Below are 17,972 nucleotides of genomic sequence, written 5' to 3' on the forward strand. Positions count from 1 at the left end.
TCCCTTGTTGACATACCTTAAGTTTTGGTCTAGAGATCCATCAGGCATCAACATCATCTACTGATTTAGGATTTGTTCTAGGAAATGAAACCTACTTTACTAAAGGACTGTATATCTATAAAATGCATTGGAAGACCAATAGGTGGAAGAGATCTTAGAAAAAAATCAATAAAATTATAAAACCCAACACGATCTATGTTGGTACAGACACATTCCAAGGCATTTGTTGATTGTTGTTAAATCTGCTGAATGAAAGACTAATGCATACAGTTCTATTAGTTCATTATGGTCCATACCAAATCATGGTTAGGTAGGATCAAATTCTTTGGACTTAATCATTTCAATTCCTTTTACCAACATAAGTTATTTCAAGTATAACATAGAATTGTTGTTAATAATTGAGTAAGAACTATTTTTTATTTGCCTTTGGTAATAGGCTAGAATTTTATCATAGAAAAAATATAAATTTCTTCAACTATTTTTAGTCAAACACCTATAAGATAGAAAAAATTTCAGCTTATTGTCAGAGGGACTTGAGATTAACACATTATAAGGGTTAAAATATGTAGTATTTGATATGTGTAAGCTAGAGTGGATCTCATTATTATTATCATGGAAATTGTTTATCATGTCTATTTAATGTAATTTCTTGGTGCACAATTTAGCATTCTCATAATGAATTATTTCATTGATGGTAGAAAATATATTTAACATTATTTGCAAACCACTTGAGGCTACCTTCACAATGGAATTTCCAAAGATATAATGTGTTCCATATACTAACCTTCAACAAGGCCTTCAATTGATGCTAGCAAATTTTCCACTAAGATGAGAAGGCAAATGAAATTAAAAGTTTGCAAAATAAACTAGGTAATCATCCATTATCAGACTTTATTCTTCACCATATACATTCCTACTAGGAAGTACACTGCCAATGGCCAAAATTTAATTGCACCCAGAAGTCCAAGAACATTATTGAAAATGGAATCAAAATTGCTATACCAGTAGTTGATACCACAAATACAATTCTCCAAAATATCCTAAATAGATTAACATAATACAATCCCAGTAGGGCAATAGGCACACCATATTCATTATTGACAATTCTATTATTCAGCTACTTGTTTAGAAACCAATCTTTAATGAAAGAAAACAAGGGTTGATAGAATACCTGCAAGAGATGCAGTGAAAAAATTATTTTTATCTATGAAGGGTTCAACATCTAGCCTTGGATTACAACTTATTAGGGTAATTGGCAGTTGAAAATAATTGAGAGAAAAAAGTAGGCTTGGATAATTCTAACTTGATAGGCTCCCACCATATGAACTACAATGCATTCTTTGGCAAAGTCAAGAAGCTAGTAAGGCTCATAAAAACCAAAACATGTCAAGAAGTTTCTAGGTGCATTCTCTCCAAATATTGCATACCCAAAGGAACTACAAAGAAAATAGAAGAAAGTAGTAGTTGTTATAGAAAACATGGAGGCTTTCTTCATAGTTTTATTTTTCTAAGGTTCTCATTTCAAAGTGTCTTGCATGATAATATGGTTAATCCATAATAACTTAGATTACAACTTAAAAGAAGATTTTTCCATACCTCAATTTGTATCACAATGATAGAGTATGTATAAGAAAATTCTATGTTGCCAATAACTTAGAGGACCAACCAAGCTTTCTGTAATATGGATATTGTTGTGCTTGAGATGATTCCAACTATACTTCTGTAAATCTTTCAATTTTCTACATATACAAGATTTTGGAGTCCTATTCGAAGTTGAAAGATTAAGGCCTGTAGTGCATTTGATAGGATTTTGAAAATATCTAAACTAGACAAATAGACAGGAGCAAAATAAGAGTATCATCAGAACATATTCTAATAAAATTGAAAGAAAATAGGATTAAAAGAATACCAACTACTTTTTCCATGGCAAGACCCAGTCCTATTTTTGTGTAGGAGATGGACATTATTGCTGCAATTAGGTGGAGCTAGGGTTGTATATTCAAAGATACCTAGATAGACACTCAACACATATTATAATGAGAGCATTGAGTTTGCTGTAGTTTTTTTGAAATGAAAGGATTCATAGTTTTCTAACTCTTATAATTAGGTATTTTTTGTATTTGCAGCTATCTATGCTCTGGAGATTCTGAATTATATTAGTCTGGACTATGCTTGTGGAATCAAAGGTGTTTCCTATAAAGAGATTCTAAATGGAGGTGCATGCTACAATCCAAATATAGTTGTAGGTCATGCTTCCTATGCTTTTAATAGTTACTATTAGAAGAATAACATGGCATCTAGAACTTGTGATTTCAGTGGCAATGCAATGATCACTTAGAGTAATCCCAGTAAGTATGATGTGTTGTGACTGCTTTTTATTTTCCAAGCTACATGGATCTCTATAGAAAGTAGAAACTATAAACATTCTCACAATGGAATTTTTTTGGGAGGCAAATAGAGTATGAACATTATGAAAAGGCATTAAAGTAGACTCTAAGTCATGAGGGACTCCTAATTAGGGTTGTATACATGAAGCTGAATTCATACCTATAGTGCCTTTACATGGCTAAATTTGTCACATTTGTAATGTTTATATGGTTAAGTTTGGCCCATCTATTACATCGATATATTGACATTCATTAAAAATTGAAAATTTGTGTTGTATCAGGCTCCAAGATGGCCACGAGAAATTCTCAAAAAATTTTCAACCTCAAATCTTTTTAGTCTAGTGTTTGAGTTATATGATAATTCAATAACTTTCCACTCTAATTGAAATTAAAAAGTCACAAAGTACTATTTAGGTATGGTACATCTTTCCTACCATTGTGTTTCTAATTTATCATAGTGGTGAAGTGGGTATGTTATTTTATTAACTTAGTACAAAGTAAAACATGATTAAGGAAATGTGGACTTGATTTTTAAATAACACAACTGTAAACTTTAATAATGAGTTTTCTACAAATAGTTTTTAGTTGAGAGCTTAAATTAGACATTTCATTTCTTTGTTAATTGAGTAGTTTTTTATGGGGTGACAAGAATTTGGGTGTCATTTATAAGTTATAACTTAAAAAGTAAGTAGAATTTAATCAAATACTTCATTTTTCTTCATAGTATCAGGATTTTGGACTGGGTTATCTTAATAATGTCTATATTAGAATTTTGGACTAGGTTATCTTAATAATGTCTATCTTGTATCTTTGATTATAGGTTATGGCACTTGTGTTTACACTACAGGCTCAAGGTGTTGGAATTAAAAGTAGGAAAGATAAACTACTTGGGGGGTTGGGTGAATTAGCAGTTAAAACATGAACCATAAAACTTTTCACCACTCATCCATCTCATGCATTCCACAGATAAACTTGAAATAAAATGCAAAGCACATACAACTAAAACATGTAAACACACAAGCAATCACACATTTGACACTTGATATGATTACCCAGAAACCCTCCAAAGCAAAGGTAAAAATGGGGTGGGGATGACACCCACAATTCTTCACTACTGTAGCAATAAAGTGTAGCCAATTAAGGTTGTAATGATTTGAGCATGAGACATGATCTGCCCTGTGAAAGGTCTACTCTGTTAAAGGCTTACAATGACTATTATGTCCCACCTTGTTAGAGGATTTCAACCCTGTTAAAAGGGTACCTAGCTAAAGGACTTTAGAACACCCACTTGAAATGTCACCCTATTAAAGGATTTACAATAGTCTATTAGGACTTCTCCAGCTAGGAGATTTAACTAAAATCACCTATTAGGATGTTTTACCATAGATCTTGTGATTAGCTTTGGTAGCCTAATTAAAGATCAAATATGTATTGTGTACTTCTTGATCCTCTTTGATCTGATATGTCAATGTTGTATCCTCTTATCATTTTTTATTCTCAAACTAATCCTACAATTCACTCTCTATGTCTTCTAAGTCTCCATGAATGCTCTATTTTTCACATACAAACTTCACTATTCTCCTCTTTCAATTCCTTACACACTCATTATGAAGTTTAGGGTTTCATCCTCCTTAAGAAGACTACAATACTTAGGGTTAGGTATGAATCTATGGCTAAGATTTACCCCTTTTTCCACTTAATCCTTCCCTTTTTTTGATTGGATGCATGTAATTGCATAGGGAATCCACATACAAATTCATCCTTTTCTTCAAAAGATCGTATTCTATCCTTAGGTCAGCTGAAAAATGGTTTACATAGTTGTTTGTCCAATCACAAACAAATATGTCCAATTTGTGATGCTCAGCACTTGAAGTTACTGATACTCAGCACATACTGTAATTATGTTTCTAACTTGACACCTGAACTACTCGACGTCTACTATTTGCTCAAAACTTGAATCACTCGACATGTATTGTCTACTTGACACTTGAGTGACTCGGCACATGAGTGACTTGACACTCATTTCAACTCGGCACAATATTGTATTTACATATCATACTCAACATGTATTACTAGTTTGGCATGAACTTAGTAAATGGCTTAAGTGTGTTGACACTCAATTGTCAAAACCAATATGAGATCAACAATATCCCCCTTTGACATGAGTGTCAAAAACACTTAACTTTACATAATCAATCTAACCTTCTCAAGTATAATATATTCACAACTTAGCTTATATACAAAACTTCAAAATATTCAATTTTTTAAAATAGACTATACACCTCAAAATTTATAACTCTCCCTAAGTTAATGTGCCTAACCTATATCAAAAACATGTTCTCCATTCTAAGTAGATTTGTCTCTTGCTGATACTCTTTCTCTTCAATATGCTAATACTCTTTATCTAATATGCTCTATTTCTCTTTGTGTTGTGTGCTCCCCCTTTAATTTATTTTACTTATCTCCCCCTTTTTATTCACTTGTATCTCCTTTTTATTCTTTATTCTTTTATCATCTCCCCTTCCTTATTTATCTCCCCCTTTTTGACACTTATGGAAAAGGATCTATACACTGATGGTGTATCTGTCCAAAAAGGATTTTTGGACCTCCATGATTATTTTCAGAGCAACATCCCAATTGTCACATGAAACATCTAGTGACTTTATTTGGATTACTATTTCTGCTGCATGGTGAATTAGTCCATCAGATGTAGAAAGATTAGGATCTTTCTTCAACAATTTTTTTTCAAGTCCTAGTTCTTTATGGAGTATCTCCATATAAGGGGTAAGGGAGGCTTGAATACTAATCATGTTAGCTCTTATATTAGCCTCTTCTACTATTAATACATTTAGTTGACTCTGTGATTGAAGCAATGAGTGAAAATGCTTCTCACTTTGACCTGGGTTTTGAGGTAGTTGCATAACTAATACTTTTAAATTTTTTTTTAGACTCAGAATTCTATGGCTTATTTCTTGTCTGAAGAGTGTGGGATCACATAACTTAGTGTACAATGAGAAAATCATCTCAAGTACCTTCTTCACTTTCTCAATTTTCATAGCCAATTCAACTTGTTGTAGTGCTATATCACCGGATATATTTTCATTCACTTTTTCTTGAATTTTCATTTTAAACCATTCTAATAGTTTTGCATTGGTGTCCTAGTCTTCATTATTCAAATGTTCCAAATTTTTTCATAGCCATTCCAATAGTGGCTTTGACTCTTTAGGTATTTTCAAGTGGAATGCATCTAAGAAGATGTCTTTGATTTCCTATAATGCTTGCCTCTTTCTATACTCCTTTATGAGTATTTCTTGATTTTTCTTCTTTTCCAATGCTTGTTGCATTATACCTATCTGCTCTAATGTTATGGTTGCATATTTATATTTAGGTATCACTATTTATTCATATAAAGTTACATCTCCATAGTGAATTACCTTAGCAACTTTGGAGGAACTTGACCCTAGTGTTGACATCTGCAATGCTACAAATTTAGTGCTCAACTCCTGAAGGACTTTTGTAGGAGTGCTAGATGTTGGTAGTGTTACCAATGCTTGAGCAGCCTCTTGCTCCTTCTTCTTTGGTATGTCCTTAATTTCTTTAGATCTGATTCCATCAATTACAATGATTTGACTTGCACCTTGTGTTTTTGTTTTAGGTGCAAAAGTGTCTTTCTATCCTATTTGTTCTATTGTAGTTTCCTTTTCCTCTTCTCTTTCAGTTTGTTGTTGTTCAAGAAAATCAACTTTATCAATTGTGTCAACTGTTGTTGATGTGTCTATTGAGGTTTGTGTTAAAGGTTGAGCACTATTAGTTGAAGGGATGGTAGAAGGTGGTTCTTGTGTGTTCACCTTATCCCTTGTAATGTTAGCTATTTCCTTCTGAAGTTCATCAACACTGACCAATACTAGATTCTCACACAATCTGGCTTGTAGTGTGGATTGGTCAAGAATATTCTTAAGATCTTTTGCAATTAAAGGATTGATTTTTTGAGTTCAATTTTTAGGAACATCCTTAATATTTATAGTTTTTGCAGGCATGCTTGTGTCATGTGGAGGGCTCATGCTCAACATTTGTGTGTCTTGCACACTCTATTCTTCATACTACTCTTCAGCTGTAGCCATCTCATCTATTAGAGTAAATTATTATTTATTAATTATTTATTCATTTACTTAAGTTTACTTAGGTTAGTGCATTTAGTTAATAGCTGTAGTCTAGGAGTTGTTGACAACATAGGAGTTTGTTCCTATCTAGTCATACTTATCCTCTCACCTTGATCAAGGATATTCCACCTTTTGTGGACATATGCTTAGTTGTCAACCTTATCTTCTAGCACTTTCTAGCTTGTTCTACAAGCTTCCTTGAGGCCTTTATATTTGGTCTCTCTCATTGTAAAGATACATCATTCACATAGCAATTTCATTTCCTTATTGTGAAATATCTTTTTTGCTTTGTTGAATTGCTTCAAGCTCTTGCTCCCTTCTTCTTCAGTTTCTCTTTAGCAAGCTATTTGCATGCAGGTGATCTTTGTGCACTGCCAAAAAGTGATGTTAGCAGGGGGCTAGAAAATGATGATGTTAGCTTGACATCATGTTGAAAATTGATGATGTGGCACCAGAAAAGGATGACGTAAGCACTAAATTGCTGACATAGTTGGATCAAAGAGTGACATCATCATCAGAGTGGTGACATGTAGTGGCGCCATTGGTTGTGTTGGTGCTCAGGAGGAGAACCTGGTAGTGTTGTTGCATTGCTACTGATGATCAAATCATTTTTTGATGACATCCATTTGATGACTGTACGATCGTAAAATTTTTTCCAATCACTATATTTTTCCAGTGAGCTAGTCTTTTGGAGTAGTAGTTATTTTTTTGGCCATAACTTGAGCATACAGAGGTCATTTTCTGATCCAAAAGAAGTGCTAGAAAGTTGCCTTAGAGATAGAGACAATGGTGCTAGTTTCATCACATTTCAAGTTTTTTTGAGCTCCCATTTTTGATGTTGAAGTAGAGGCTTCTATTTCCTCCTTCTTTGCATCTAGAATCTAGGTTCTTTTTTTAGTTTTTGTGCTTTCTATAGTTGTTTTTTTGTGGTACTTGATAGATATCTTTATACATTGTTGGGGGGAGCATTTTCTTTTCTATAATTTACTTTAGAATAAAACCCTTCTGCTTCTATCTTCTTCTCTCAATGTCAGATCCATCTGTGACCCAACTCACACCACACAAATATCACACCTACCTTGGGGATTCCCTTTCAAGATCCTCATACTTTCTCCTTTAGGCATCAACTAGGCCTTCCAATTTCCCCTCTCATTCAGGGGTTCCCTTGTTATGTTTCCTTGTTTCTTCTACATTGGAGTTGTATTGGTTCGATCCTTACTTTAGGGGCTCCATTGTTCTGGGGGGCTTTGACATATTTTCTATCTCTCATGGGGGGGCTTGTTGTATGGATGGTTTTGAGAGAGTCTCTTGAAACATTTCTGGTGGAAGTTGTCCTTGGGGGGTCTTGTTGAGGCTTTCCTTCATTGTTTTTTTTCAGCATGTTTATTCTTACCTCTTTTTGGGGGAGGGTTTTTTCCATGAGGTTTTTCTTCTTTCCCTATTTTCAAAGGTTGCATTTCTTTGCATTGTACATGGGTACCTAACATGGCCTTGTTGTTGGGACCCATTCTGCATTTCATCTTAGTTTTTGTGAGCTTAAGGCATTCCCCTAAGTTGTGCTTAAGGGGGGGTGTTAGAGTAAATAATTATTTATTAATTATTTATTCTTTTACTTAAGTTTACTTAGGTTAATGCATTTAGTTAATATTTGTAGTGTAGGAGTTGTTGACAACATAGGAGTTTATTCCTATCTAGTCATACTTATCCTCTCACCTTGATCAAGGATATTCCACCTTTTGTGGACGTATGCTTAGTTGTCAACCTTATCTTCTAGCACTTTCTAGCTTGTTCTACAAGCTTCCTCGAGGCCTTTATATTTGGTCTCTCTCATTGTAAAGATACATCATTCACATAACAATTTAATTTCCTTATTGTGAAATATCTTTTTCACTTTGTTGAATTACTTCAAACTCTTGCTCCCTTCTTCAGTTTCTCTTCAGCAAGCTATTTGCATGCAGGTGATCTTGGCATACTATGAAGTTGGCTTTCATCAACTTCTACATCATCTATCTACTTTTGTGTCTTGTCCATGATAGTACCCTCTTTTCCTTTTACTTTTTCATCTTCCTTGTCTTCCTCTTCATCTCTATTATTTATTCCCTCAAAGGGATCCTCTTCTCCTTCTTTAACTATTGTTAGACCATATATTAATTTCCACATTTGAGTGAATTTCTTCACAACATCTTCAATATTGTTCTAAAGTATGTTGAATGCCCTATATTTAGGTGCAAATCTACTACCACACTTCTTATTTTCCTTTACAATTTGTCCTTTTGTCAAATTTGGCATCACTTATGCTAGTGTGGATTCCCTTATTTGTTTTTCCAGGTTTAGGCAGTAGTGCCACTTATTTTCTATGATTGTATACAACTCCTTTGGCATTGTATTGTCTAATTCAAGTGGAGTTTTCTTAAACTTAGACATCATTGCATAAACTAACTCTTCTACTTGGTTATGCTCTTCTCTACCAAGCTTTTCAAAGTTAATACTTTTAAATCCTATCAAGTCTACATTATTCTTAACATTATCATAGATATTCTCAAGATCAAATTTAGGTGCATGACTTACCACTCTAAACTAACTTGTATCTTTAGACTCTATTCTTTCATCATCTGTATTTGGTTGTGCAATGTATTTTCTCCTTTGTTTCTTGTGCATTGGGCCCTTCTATTTAGTAGCCTTTATTTTATCTTTGGCTTGCTTTTTGGCCTTTTGAGTAGTAGCCCTTGTACTTGCCCTAGTTGTTGGTGTTGTTGGCTTTCCTAGGCTGGGCTTGATAGTCTTCTTTGCTTTTGGTTTAGCCATAGGTTGTGCCTTGGATTTTCTCTTCTTAGGTGTTATTTGGGCTAGTACTTCCTTTGCTTCCTTAGCCCCTTCTTCTTCAATGTCCTCACCTATTCCTTGGGTCAATGCAAGAGGTTCTTGGGCTTGTTCTTCCTCTTCCTCTTGATCCTCTTGATCCTCTTCTTCTTCTTCACCAAATTGGGCCTTGATTTTCCTTACCAATTTGTCTTTCTTCTTTAGTATGGAGGCTATCTTCAACTCCATCTCAACTTTGGATTTCATTCCATCATAGATACCAAATATTTTGGCACTTTTATCAATCTCGTTTGCTGGGAGTGTAGTAATAGTAGCTGAGGCTTCATCAACATTGATTTCATAGCCTAGGGGTCTCAACCATCTTACACTGGGTACTACTGCCTGAATGTATGTGTAATGAATATCGAAAAGAAAACACATGTCATCGTAGATTTTTTCTACTAATGAAATAGGTATCCTCAACCTCTGATTCATAGACTTCTTGAAATCTTCAAAATAGCTTGTCATAACAGACTCAAAGTTCTCACCCATTTGCTCAATATACTCATTAATTTGGACAACCACTAATCTATTTGTCTTCCATCCAACTTTGCCAAAAGATGGGAATTTAGTTTTTACATAGAAGAATATGAACACAAGTATTGATCCAAATTTACATTGTGCACTTTTTGTCTTCCTTATGGCACCTAGGTTCTTATTTATCTGTTGCAATTGAAGTTTTGAAAGATCATAAGTATGATCTTTCTTTACAATTTTGTAACCAACATTGACTGCTATGCAGGGTACACTATTTAACCTACTTGACCGATAGAACTTGTGGGAAATAACCTTAATAGAAAAATCAAGTAATGGATCAGTGATGGTATCTATTGTCATTCTGTGCTTATTCCATTTTGAGCCTGTGTTCTTCCCAATTGTCTCCTTTGAGTCACTTCGTAGTATCTTTGGCCAATCTAGGGTTGGATAACTAGTCACCCTATGAACAATTCTTTTTGAAATCTTGATAGGTCCACCCTCTAACCACAAACATCCATTATGAGTTCTACTCAAAACTATTTATATCCATTCAGTTTTGAAAACTATGGGAATATCTAGGGCACAGGTCAAACCCTGTCTCTCCACAATCTTAAATTCTTCCTTCAAGACTCTATTTTCACACAATTTATCATATGCTTGTTTTATCTCCATGTCACTCCTACTTTGTAGTTGTAACATTTTCTCACATCTTGTACCATTATGACTTTAGGCAGAATCATGGATAATGCGCCTGATGAGTCATTTTTATAGGCAATGTTTGGGATGGCCTTGAAATTGGGTTGTTTGACCTCATTGATAACTAATTGAGCCTCAAAATCTTCTTTCTCCTTTGCATTCTTTGAACTAGAGGCCATTTTGTCAAACTAGGGTTTATCAAATTTAAACTGCACAACTTGGCTTATGAAGAATACCTTTGAAATTTGATGAACAAGATTAGGAATCAATTCTTCACTATACTTGCTCTCACTTGAATTAGTAATGATGAAAAATAGGTGAAAATTGACCTTATACCCTTCAAAAATTCACATTTAATGCTTGGTATGTGTACAACTATAAAACTTGACATCAACACAATTACTATTTCATTCGACATCTATAGAGACTTCCTTTACTCAACAGCTTGACATTAACTAATTTTTCACTCAACATACATAGAAGACTTTTAATGCTTGACAACAACATGAAAACTTGAAGATTTAGCCTTGAATTTTCCACAACTTCTTGCATCTTAATTCATGTTAATGTAATCATTTTACTACTATTTTCTTTTAGAACTGATGTATAGTGCAACACTTTAAGTATCAATCCCACATACCTCTTGTTCGCTTAGTTTGATGAAGTGTGACCACTTGACCCATTAGGTGAAGTGATCCCTTCTCCATTAGATGTACAACCAACATCTTTCTTCTTCCATGTCTTGTTCATCTCATTCTTGATGTGTTCAACATCTGCCTTGCCTTCACCTTTATCAAATTCACAACTTGGTGCCTTGGACCTAGTTGGACAGTGCTTGTTGATGTGACCAGTCTTGTAATAGCTAAAACATGTGGGTTGACTCAACCATCTCTTGTAGTTACCACTGAAGTGAGTCCTAGTGCAATTTTTAGGTACATGTCCATATTCTTGACAATAGTGACAGATATATCTTATATTGTAATCCCAGTTATAGGAGTTTTCATAGCCTTTTACCTTTGTTGGCTTGCTTGATGACCATGTGGACTTGGATCTGCATTCAAAAGCTCTATGTCTATACTTCTGACAATTGTAGCAATGTCCTTCAAATTTTGATGCATTCATAGTTTTGGTTCTGCATTCATGTGCCTAATGACCTTGTTTGTTGTACTTGTGGAAACGAGTCATGTTCTTAGGCTTAGCATTATGATTTTCATTCTTGCTCCTACACACATTAGTTTAATGTCCTTTCTTACCACAATGGTGACAAGTAGGTTTAGAGTTCTTACATTTATTGTTCCTTTCCTTAGCAGCTTTGGATGATTCTCCTTCTTTAGTGCTTGTGTAGCCCAATCTTGATGTATCTCTACTTGATCTAGGGGATTTTAGTAGTTTCTCAAAGTACTTGATGACTTCATTTGGCTTGTTGAAACTTTCAGAAAATTCCTTTTCTCTTTTCAGGTCATTTTGCAATTGTTTATTCTGCAACTTCAAAGTAGTTATTTCAATATCCTTGACATTCAACTCACAATGAGAATTCATCATTTGGCTTAAGGTATCCAATTGAATTTTTGAGATCTTGGATAGCTTTGTTGACTTTTCTTCCAATTTGTTTTCCAAAACTCTTTTGTCGTCTTCAATCATGGCCTTGTCTTCTATAGCTTTCTTCTTTTGTTTAGTCACCTCACACAACAGTATAGCTTGTGATTCTTGTTTCAACTTGAGATTTCTGATCTCTTCATCTTGTGCTCTACTTTTTTCCATTAGATCTACAATTTCTACATTGAATTCACTAGATTTTCTATCTACAAACAACTTTGTGGTGTTAATCTCTTTGTATTGTGTGTCATTTTCTACTATAGCAATCTCTTTCATTCTCTTTAAGGAACTCTTCAAAGCATCTTTGGCTTCATTTAGTTGATGTAGTATGAGATGTATTTCAATCTCCTAGTTTTCAATGGTCTTTCCCAACTTATAGACTTCCATTTCAAGATCTTTCCTCTAAGCTACAAAGCTTCTTCTTCTAAGAACTCAGCTCTGATACCAATTTTTGGAATTACAAGTATGAAAGGTAAAGTACTGAGAGGGGGGGGGGGGGAGGGGGTGAATCAGTAGTTAAAACATGAACCCATAAAACTTTTTACCACTCATTCATTTCATGCATTTAATAGATAAACTTGAAATAACATGCAAAGCACATACAACTAAAACATGTAAACACATAAGCAATCACACATTTGACATCTGATATGATTACCCATAAACCCTCCAAAGTGAAGGTAAAATTGGGGTGGGGATGACACACACAATTAGCTCTGGTAGCTTGATTAAAGATAAAATATGTACTATGTCCTTCTTGATCCTCTCTGATTTGATATGTCAATTTTGTATCCTCTATCCTTTGTTCTTCTCAAACTGATCCTACAATTCACTTTCTATGTCTTCCAAGTCTCCATGAATGCTCTATTTTTTGCATGCAAACTTCACTATTCTCCTCCTTAAATTCCTTACACACTCATTATGAAGTTTAGAGTTTCTTCCTCCTTAAGAAGACTAGAAGACTTAGGGTTAGGTATGAATCTATAGCTGAGATTCATCTTTTTTGTTGCTTAATCCTTCCCTTTTTCTGATTGGTTGCATGTAATTGCATAGGGAATGGGCATACAAATTTGTCATTATCTTCAAAAGATCATATTCTATCCTTAGGTTGGCTTAAAAATGGTTTACATAGTTGTTTGTGCAATCACAAACAAATATGTCCAATCTGTGATGTTGAACACTTGAAGTTATTGATGCTGGGAACATACTATAATTTTGTTTTTGACTCAATACCTAAACTGCTCAACATTTACAATTTGCTCGACACTTGAATCACTCAGCATGTATTGTCTGCTTGGCACTTGAGTGAGGACAAATGAGTGACTTAGAGCTCATTTCAACTTGGCATAGTCTTGTATTTACATATCATACTTGACATGTATTACTAGTTTGACATGAACTTAGTAAATGACTTAAGTGTGTTGACACTCAATTGTCAAAACCAATCTGAGATCAACATAAGGTACTAATTGTTAGGCTATATTCCATTCTTTCTTTTCTATTATTTGATAAGAAATTCTATTGACAACACTATGAATTTAAACTTACAGACTCAAGGAATTGATTGTTAGGTTGTATTACAATCTTTCTTTCTATCATTTGATTGTACTAGTGAATGAACAACAATACAAACCTTTCTATTTTTTGCAATTTGATTGCACTTTGAATCTCAAATTGATTGGTTTGTTGTCCATATGCATTGATAGGGTCTTCTCAACCAATTTATTTGCTATCAGATGAAGTTTCTAACATTTTAGTGAATTTGTTGTTCCGAGTTGTCAACTAGTAATTTTGTTTAATTGTTACTATTATTGTAGTAGGAACTTAGAATAATGGAAATAAATCCATGAATATAAAGGCCTAATATTCATGGAATGTTAATTCTAACTTGTATTATAGATTTTTAACTAGGCATATGCAGATCCAAGTGGGATTTAGGTGATTATAGTTCAAGAACAAAGATGAAGGCATTTAAATTGGATACCTAAGTATAGCAATGGCTAATCTAGCCAAACAAGGGGTATATTTTGTGATTGGGAATATTGTACAATGTGAATTTTATGGTGAATCCATCATCAATTTCTTTCAAAAGTATGTAAAATTGGGTGATTGAGAAAGCCCTAGATAATAAGGGTTTGAAGACAAAATTTGGGAGTTTTGTAATTGCCAAGCACTGGAGTCTAATTCCTTTTGGATTTGGCCATTTTAAGGAATAAATAGACACTATCAAGGAGTTGGGGTTGATAGGAGGTCATTAGTTGATAGTTCCTTTCAAAATTTGGTCATTTTCATGCATTCAAAATAGGGGGTTAGTCATGGTTAGGTGTATTGATCCAAAACAACCATATGAAATTCTTTGATATGTTATAGAACTCTGAAAAGGGTGTCTCGAAATTTTATCATCTTGTCAAGTGTTTTTTGGGAAGACAAAGTTATTACCATCCTAAGTCTGTTGCAGGGTTATTAGACAACCTATTAGGCCTTTGGAATAGTTTGAAAGAACTTTGTGCATTGGAAGCATGTAAATCAAAATAGAGTCTTAGAATCCCTTGATTCTAAGTGGTTTGAAGCCTAGGAAACCAAATCCATTAGTATTGTGGAAGCCTTGACAAGTTAGGTTCTTTAAAAATTAGAGGTTGTTGATAGGCTAGAGTGCCTAAACCTCTAAAATTTTAAACGCTCATTGTGTTTTGAAGACCACCACACTTCCTTCTACATTAATATGGAGTGGCACAATCACCTAAACCTTTCTTGTGTCAAAAAATGAAGTTTCACCAGGTTTCTTTCATTTGTTCAGGAGTGAGAACCCAAAGATAATCCTTAAACATACTTGTTCATTAACTGAGCTAGATCATTAGGGAGATTCGTTCAAAATTTTACCTCATATATAAAACTCTTTGGTATTAAATTCACCTTCAACTTCAAGGCCATGTTCCCTTACACTTTGTTGATGATAGTAGGAGATAAAAGTTTGGCAGAGGCTAGAAAACTAGAAGATTTGGTGAAATCTAAAATTGATAACAAGGAAAAAGTTTACTTTTTCCATGTTACATGAGTAGATGCCTCTCATTGATCATAGGATTACATGCGAAGTTTGGTGCTCAATGATGGATAAAATTTGAACATTACCTACATTAAAAGCTTGTTGGATAACTTTAGTTAGGTGAGTAGTAACACCTTATTAATTGATAATAATGAATGGCTTCAAGTGTTGGGGGAAACTAAATACGTTAGTTCAATATTGAAATGACTTATAAATTTAAACAAAACTCATTCTAGACTATGTATCATCCAATTTTAGATTAGATAAGAACTCATACTAGATCAAATCATCTATCAAGAACTACCTACACAAGTCACCACAAATAATTATCCATAGAATTTCTCTAAAACCCTCCATTCAGAGAATCACCAAATTGATTAATGGAAAACATTGATTAGACAAACATAGCATAAAGCTAGTATTTCATATAAATGGAAACTAAGGGGTGAATACTATATTGTGAAATAAGATAGGTTAATTTTTAGATATTAACATGAGCTTTTATGCAATCCCTCTGATGCTGAAATGAACAATCCAATGATCTTCCTTTCATTTATTTACATTAAAATTTATGAGGATTTACTATGAGATATTTGGGATAGATTAGGTACTAAATTTTTTGTTATTAATAGTACTATGGATTAAAATTTAACCTTAAAGATATGGATTGGCTTTACAGAATCATTATAGTTTTACATATGTTTAGATATAAAGCTTAGTTTCAAGTATCATTCTCAATAGAGAAATTTGTTTTCATCAAGTCACTCACATGGCCAGGAATACTTAGTTATTTCTTTCTTATCTCAACCTATCTTGTACCATTGTAACTAGGCCTATTAGTGATACCCTCATAGCTATCTTCTACAAAAATTTAAGAGCACAGAGCAATTCATCATCACATGTAGTTAACTCCATTCCCCGCTTAAGTTTTTAAACATGGGTTGACCTCCAAATCTAGGCCAAAAGTGTTCTAGAGTATAAAAAATATAAATTGATAAATACAAATGTGTATAGTTTTTCTTGTTCTAACATATTTTTAACTGGTGCTACTTTGTTAGAATTTGACTTTGGATTAGGCTTAATCTTTATAGGCTTCTGTTATGTTGGCTTCTTTATTTATTTATGGAGCAATACCTTGGTTTAGCTTGTGCTTCGAGGTTTTCTAGCATTTTTGATATTTTGAGTTACATTTCTATCAAGCACAATGATTTGATCTATTCTAACAAGGCTAGGAAGATTCAATTACAATATGATTTGATCCTATAATTACAACATGAAAGATGTATACATACATCCATATAGTTAATGATTAGGATGGGTCAAACTGAATTATATTGATAAATACATTGGGGGATGAGATGTGATGGGTCCATCTAAAGCCATTTCTACACCATGCCATAAAGTGGATGTCTACCATAGGAGATGAGACATGAAAGGTCTTCCTAAACCCATTTCCAACCCGTCTTGCTTGATAGCTTGTACCTACTTCCCCAACCATGTCACATATAGACAATTTTCATCTTGTAGAGTTAGGAAGAGGTTATAAGGGGTTAAGAACATTAAGAATACATGAGATACTAAGACAAGTCAGTTGGACTTTGTCTATAAGAAGTTGCATTTGTAGCAACACACAGTCCTCCTTACTATCCTTACATAATGATATCTAGGATAACAAATTTTTCTTGCTTTCATGTTTGGTATTGATAATGGAAAAAAATGCATGAATTTAAGCTTGCTACTTTGAACAAGATGAAAGTCACCCAAAAGGATTAATTTCTATACTAGTATTTTGCTGATGCAATTTCTGATTCAAAACTTTTTATGCATTTCTTGCTCATTTCATTCTATATCAAAAGCTCCACCATTCTCACTTTTCATTATGCTTGTTCATGTGTGATAAAGCTTTTGCTCCCATGTTTCTACTAAAGCCCAAAATCCATGTCCAATCCAAATCCTCAAATTTTTGAGCTAACACAACTTTCTCAGACCTCCAATGTAGCCAACTTGAATAATGAAAGACCTTAACCAACTTTCAATAGAACAAATAAATGCATTGGATCAAAACATGATAGTTGACTATTTCTTTAGGGCTCATTATACAATGATCTAGCTCCATATTTTTGGAGATGAGCTTTATTGGAAACCCAAATTTTGTATTTGATGGGATATTTGCAATTGAGCTTGCCAAGTAGATAAGCATTATTGACACTAACTACATAGAAGGTCAAAAGAAGAAAGTGATGTCTGATATCCCATTCTCATGTGGAGGTGTTACGACACTTAAAAGGAGGTCATAATCTCTACTCAAACTTGTGATCTAATCTCATCAAAGATTGTACCTATTATTAAATTGGTTTCATATTAACAACATCTTCATGATGGTACCATCTAGTGCATATTGCTTCCCTACATATGCATCCTCATCTCATGCTAATCTTATTATGTTAAAAACCCAATTATCTATGGTGAGGTCAACCATCCAAAGCCAGTGACTATATTTTGGTCAAAGTATGCCCAAAGCCTTACTAACTACCCAATGAAGGGAATGCTTACTAGTCTTGTGAAAATTCTAAATTGGTCCTTCGTAAAAAATGATCAACTAAGCTAAGGATGATGTATTATCAACCTTTAATTGTTATATACCATTGGAGTTTATTGCCTACTCATTATTGCTAGTTCTTTTTATATTATGTTGAATTGGCCAATAATATTATGGTTCCTTTTCTAATTCTTGAGGCCTATATGGTAGTGGTA

General features: G+C 33.8%; 1 pseudogene; it reads right to left on the minus strand.

Moving 5' to 3' along the window:
- Positions 1-884: 884 nt before the first annotated feature.
- LOC149560631 (amino acid permease 8-like) lies at positions 885-15,106 on the minus strand (annotated as a pseudogene).
- Between the last annotated feature and the right edge of the window lie 2,866 nt (positions 15,107-17,972).

The sequence above is a fragment of the Cupressus sempervirens genome, chromosome 4 (genome assembly GCF_028749045.1).
Source record: "Cupressus sempervirens isolate cs-2001-9-10 chromosome 4, ASM2874904v1, whole genome shotgun sequence".
Taxonomy (NCBI): Eukaryota; Viridiplantae; Streptophyta; class Pinopsida; order Cupressales; family Cupressaceae; genus Cupressus; species Cupressus sempervirens.